The sequence below is a fragment of the Lolium perenne genome, chromosome 5 (assembly GCF_019359855.2).
Source record: "Lolium perenne isolate Kyuss_39 chromosome 5, Kyuss_2.0, whole genome shotgun sequence".
Lineage (NCBI taxonomy): Eukaryota > Viridiplantae > Streptophyta > Magnoliopsida > Poales > Poaceae > Lolium > Lolium perenne.
Genome location: NC_067248.2, coordinates 37,776,450 through 37,782,826, shown reverse-complemented (window position 1 = coordinate 37,782,826; position 6,377 = coordinate 37,776,450). Strand labels below are relative to the sequence as shown.

The window sequence follows — 6,377 nt, the reverse complement described above, 5'->3', positions numbered from 1 at the left end:
AGACCGATTTGTTAGTGAAGGAGTTAGCTCGTGGTTCGAAGGGGATTGTTCGTCCCCGTTGCCCTTGCAATGTCTGCAGGAGGCGTCATCCTAAGGATATTCTAGAGATGACTAAACACCTTTGGTGGAATGGGTATATGCGTGACTACGACCCGCCGGTCGACTTTTCTCGGCACGAACGTGATAGAGGTGAGGTGATGCGGCAGCGGATCGATGGCAATGAGAACGATGGCATCTTAAACTTGCTAGATGATCTTCGGGATGCTGACATGCCAGAGTTACCATGGGACGAACAGTCTGAACCGGAGGAACCGCCTGAACCGGAGGGACCGCCACAACCGGAGGACCTGCCCGCGGAGGAACCTGAGCCAACCGCGAGGGCCTTCATTGATATGATGGCCTCAGCTAGGAGGCCTCTATACCCGGGTGCAAAAATGTCTCAACTTGATGGCATCACGCAGTTGCTAGCCGACAAGTGCATGTTTGAGAGTACTCGAGCATCCTTTGAAAAGACTCTGAGCACAGTAGGTAACATGTTGCCTGAAGGTCATTGCTTGCCCAAGACCATGTACGAAACGAAGAAAATCTTGAAAGCATTGAAAATGGATTATGTAACATATGATGTCTGTCCAAAACTTTGCCTTTTGTTTTGGAAAGACTATGCGGATGACAAGTACTTGTGCCAAGTGTGGTCACTCTAGGTATCATGAGGTAGATGTAGGCAATGGTCAGAAGAGGCAGACAAAGGTAGCCATAAAGATTCTTCGTTATCTCCCATTCATCAAAAGAATCCAGCGGCTTTACATGTTCGAGGAGACTGCCAAGCAGATGACATGGCATAAGACCGGGATAAGATTGCAAGACGAGAAGAAACGGGTACCCATGGTACATCCATCTGATGGTCAATCATGGAAGCGCTTCGATCAAAAGCACCCAAATGAGGCAAGTGAGGCTCGGAATGTTAGAATTGCGATAGCAACCGATGGATTCAACCCATATGGTATGTCGACTACCGCGTACAGCTGCTGGCCCGTGTTTGTTATTCCGCTCAATCTCCCTCCCGGAGTCGTAATGCAAAGGAAGAACATATTCTTGTCGATGATCCTTCCAGGGGCACGAATATCCAGGGAAGAAATTGAGTGTCTTAATGCAACCACTTGTGGATGATTTGCACCACTCGTGGCATCACGGTACATTGACATACGACCGAGCATCAAAGAGAAACTTCATCATGAAAGTTTGGTTCCACTATTCGATGCATGACCTACCCGGGTACGCCCTATTGTGGGCATAGTACAGCTGGTAAGTTTCCATGCCCAAAGGTGTGCAGCACGAACTAGAATTCAGGCACCTAAAAGCTGGACACAAATATGTTGCCTTTGACAAACACCGCAAGTTCCTCAGTCCAGGGCATCGGTTCAGATCTGACAAGAAAAACTTCACGAAAGGCGTAGTTGTGCTTGAACATAAAGAAATACCAAAGTTCAATGGTGCAATCGTTGATGCTGAGCTACGTGCTCTCCAGCCTAGTAAGGAACCCGGCCACCAATTTGAGGGATATGGTAAAACGCACAACCGGACTCACATAGCAGGCATAACGAGCTCGAGTATTACAAGGACCTTGAACTTCCCCATAATATCGATATGATGCACACCGAAAAGAATTGTGGGGAGGCATTCCTTAACACCTGCTGCAACATACCAGGCAAGTCAAGGGATAATGTTTCAGCTAGAGTCGATATTGAGGAGATATGTGACAGGGTGGCTCTACACATGCAGCCTCCTGAGGGCAATCGAAAAGGTTGGTTAAAGCCGCATGCCAAATACTGTCTTGATAGCGCCGACAAGAAGGAGGCATTTACGTGGCTCAAATATGACGTGATGTTCCCTGATGGTTATTGTTCGAATATGAGTAAGGGAGTCAATCTTGCTACAGGAAAAATAAACGGGCTCAAGAGTCACGACTATCATATATGGATTGAGCGGCTGATGCCGGTGATGCTTCGAGGGTATCTCCCCGATCATGTCTGGCGAGTGCTTGCGGAGGTGAGCCATTTTTTCCGCACGGTCTGTGCTAAGCGAGATATGTACCGAGGTGATTGAGAAGCTGCAGCAGCAAGTGCCGGACATGCTATGCAAGTTAGAGATGATATTCCCCCCAGGCTTCTTCACTCCGATGTTACATCTCATCGTGCATCTCGCCAACGAGGCACTCTTGGGGGGACCGGTGCAGTATCGTTGGCAGTTTTGTATTGAGAGGGAGTTCAAATATATTCGGTACAAATGTGGAAACAAAAATAAGATTGAAGCATGCATAGCTGAGGCAACTCTCCTCCATGAGATGGCAGACGCCACGACAATGTACTATGCCAATGATGTGCCCACTAAGCATAACCCGGTCGCTCGGTACAATTCCGATGAGCCCAACCGTGACCCAAAGCTCTTGCTCTTCAAATATCCCGGTGGCAAGGCCGGTGCCTCAAAAGTGGAGAACATTTCGCCAGAAGAGAAGGATTGCATAATGCTTTACGTGCTTATGAACATGGAGGAAGTGGTCGATTTCATGAGGTAAAATGATGAACCAATTACTTTGGAACCAGTAACTTGGTTTTGGTCTAATACGTATTTTCTCCTTTCAGCCAATTCCATGATGAAATGTGGTCAGGAAGAAATGGTCCCACTCCCACGCAGTGGTACACTCTTCTGAAAGAGGGTGCCCCGCCCTTAAATAAAAGCTTCGTGAACTGGTTCCATGAAAAAGTAATTTCTCAAATGTTCCTCTTACTTTGCAATCCGTGACTTGTCTTATTACACGTAACTAATGCACAAAATAATCTGAACTGAACTTGTAGGGAGCTGATCCCAACGTTGAGATGACAGATGAGTTGAGATGCGTTTCCTGTGGTTTTAACCGTAGAGTCCATACGCATGAGAAGTATGATGTAAATGGGTATCGCTTCCATACGGAGTTTCACCAGAAGAACCGGCCTAATGCAAAAACAATAAATACTGGGGTCTACACCCGCGGAGCCGATGATCTTGATTACTATGGAAGGTTACAAAAGGTATACGAGTTGACGTTCAACAACGCAAACATAGAACTCAAGCTCTTTGTGTTCAAATGCCACTGGTTTGACCCACACGGTGGAATGAGAAGCACCCCTTCCATTGGTTTAGTTGAAGTTAGGCCTACAACCACCTACAGCGGATCCGACGTCTATGTTGTGGCTCACCAAACCAAGCAAGTTTATTATTTGTCCTACCCATGTCAGAATGAGGAACTCATGGGCTGGGAAGTCGTGTTCAGGTATCGCCACATGGTAAGCTACCCATCCCCTCCGAGGACGATTACAACAACATTGACCCGGTAACATATGAGGGAATTTTCTATCAAGAGGAAGAGCAGTTCGGGGCTCTTCAAATAGACATAGGTCTTCAGGGATCTCCACAACGATGTACAAATGCGTGGTGAGACCGTGGTGGACCCGAAGGACATAGCTATGCTCACCAAGCGCCATGCGAGCAAAGACAACATTGTCGAGACTCAACCGGAACCCAATGCCGACCATGAATACTCATATGATACTGATTTTGATAGTGAGGCTGAGAACCCAATGCCTAGAGATGAGAGTGGTGATGAATGGTGAGGGTCTTTTATGCTTAGTACCTACATTATCATTATGCTTAATACATACATTTGTCATTATGCTTAGTACCTACATTATCATTATGCTTAATACATACATTTGTCATTATGCTTAATACCTACATTTTTCATTATGCTTAGTACCTATATTTGTCATTATGCTTATTAATTTTCAACATGCTTATTAATTATTTTCTCTTTTTCTTATGCAGGTAATTGCCCAATATGAGCGGACGGAAGGCATCATCGAGCTCCTTGCTTGATCAGATGCATCGGCCGGAAGCTGTGGCCGGGTGCTTCCAGACGGAGTGCAAGACCCATTATTCCCACCCGGCGTTACGAAGACGCAGACGGAGGACGGGGAGGACGAGGGGAGGACGAGCTGGAGGACGAGGGGGAGGACGAGCTGGAGGACGAGGGGGAGGACGAGCTGGAGGACGAGGGGGAATGCACAACTCCTTCTAGCCGACATTCCCTCCGCACGGCTCGGTGGCTTCACGATCGGCTGGACGAGGAGGAGGACACTAGGGAGGAGGAGGAGGACACTAGGGAGGAGGAGGAGGAGTCTAGGGACGAGGAGGCTTCGACGGAGATGGCTCCGAAGAAGTTGCGGATTCGTGGGGAAGCGCAGGTTCCCGATGAGAGTAAGGAACCTGCTACGGAGGATGAGAAGTGGCTCCTTGTCCCAGGAAAGATAGAGTAAGTAGTAAGGTGATTTCATTTTCGTTATGACACTTAGCATTTTCTAATGTTTGATAATTGTGCAGGAATTTCACATACACGGGGAAGAATGTCCGCGTGCCAGGGAGTCTGATTGGAGCTGCTATTAGGAAGTACTGGCCGGGGATGTACACTCCGGTCCTTGGGGGCGAGTCCAAGCTAGCCTACACTTGGGAAGACTATGAGATAGCGCCTTACCCTGGCTTTGCTTCCGCCGCCGACGCCGTGATCAAGAAGTTTTGGGTACGTAATGCATACTCTTTGGGTTTCGTTCATATGTAGTTGATAACCACACCGTGATAACTCATGCCTCTCACACTTTCTGTTATGCTTGATTGCAGCGCAACTACAGTGGTGGCGATCGAGCATAAGGATAGGGCGGACGTGGTGCTCCGTAACATGTGTCGGAAGTTGACACGGCAGCGGTGGTACAACCAGAGGATCACGTGCATCGGCCACTTCTATGCTGAGCAGGGCGTAAGGTACACAAAGCCTGAGATTGTGCAGGGGACTCGCCCGGCTATGACGATAGATGACTTCATGTCGGTAAGTAATTGTCAATGCGATTCTATGTACCGCGGCTAACTTGCAACTATATTGTTTGTTCTTCAAATGAGTTTTGATTTTGCAGGTTGTACCACATTGGGCTGATAATAATAAGAGGGCCGCCTTCATGGAGTTGGTCAAGAATTGGGTCGGCGAAAACCCCGATTTCAAGGCCGTGAGCGACCGGAACAAGGCCAACCGTGGTTCTCAGGGAACACACATCGCGGGAGCAGCAGCACCGATCGCTATCGGGAGCGTCTGGTACATATAAAAATGGAACAAGCTACATTTTTTTGATTTTCAATGATATGCATAACATTTGTTTTGTGATGCAGGGGAAGAAGCTCGGGAGGGAACTTGGTGAGATGGAAGCGTGGACGCATATGAAGCTGGTGACGCCCGGTCCGAACGAGCCTCGGCCCGCGCCTGAGATGTACTACGGCAAGGCCAAAGAGAACAAGGAAAGATACTGCGAGGAGTACGCCAAGCTCCATCCAGAGGTGGAGGACCCTATGACCGAGCCGGTCGACGAGGTGGCGATGATGCGGCGGGTACGGCCAGCCGCATGGACGTCCCGCTCGCCTTGCTGGGGGTTTCAAGCCTCGAGAGGAACTTCACGCAGATCAAGGCTACCCTCCTCCTCCGGCAGCCTACGCTACCTCCTCGCGGACTACATGCCGTTCTCGGGTAGAGGTTGATGTAAGTCATCCACACTTTCATCCTCTGTTTTGACTCTTGTTCCCGAATGGCTATGTTGATGAGACGCATTATTTCTGAAATTGTAGACTCAGCTCGAGGAGGCCTATGCAGTAGCTTACGAGGAGTATCTCGAGAAGGTTAAGGAGCATGACCTTGTGAAAGATGCCTATGTCCAGTGGACGAGCAACCAGATGGCGGTAAGTTTCAATCTCTATGGTTGCAAAACATCATAAGTCCCCATGTTTGAATCTGAGCTATCTCTCCCGTTTCTTGCAGAGTTTCACTCGGTTCATGATGACTGGAGTGCGAGAGGAACCACTCCCAGAGCCACCTCATCCGGGGCCGACGCCGTGTTCCCGTCCAAGGAGGAGTTCTATATCATGTACAAGCGTCGCCGTCGGTTGACCCCGGTAAGTTGCTAACTTGGCTAAGTTGCTAACTTGGTGTGACATGGCTAAGTTGCTAACTCCCTCCAACATGTAGGGATTGGGAGAATCCGGGAACGACACTCCTTGTGGTACGCCGATGCACCCCGGTCGCCATTCTCCTGGTGCTTCGCCGAACCTCGGCATTTTTCTCGGTTCCGGTGGCTCTCGTCGTGGTTCTACCTCCCGAGCACCGTCGAGATACAGCGGCCTCACTTCACCCACTCGGAGCTAGATCGTCTGTAGCTAGATCGTCACTCGGGTGGTGCACCACCATAGTTTCTACATTGTACTAGCACATGATGACACGCTCCATCTTTGTAGTGGATCCGGTGTATGTA

The 6,377-nt window shown here is 49.0% G+C and overlaps 1 long non-coding RNA gene across 1 annotated transcript; it reads left to right on the top strand.

The window, feature by feature from the left end:
• The first annotated feature begins 5,562 nt into the window (after nt 1-5,562).
• LOC139831241 (uncharacterized) lies at nt 5,563-5,961 on the top strand. Its single transcript, XR_011745914.1, has 3 exons — nt 5,563-5,611; nt 5,698-5,808; nt 5,888-5,961. It is a non-coding gene; the product is annotated as an uncharacterized lncRNA (long non-coding RNA).
• Nucleotides 5,962-6,377: the final 416 nt, after the last annotated feature.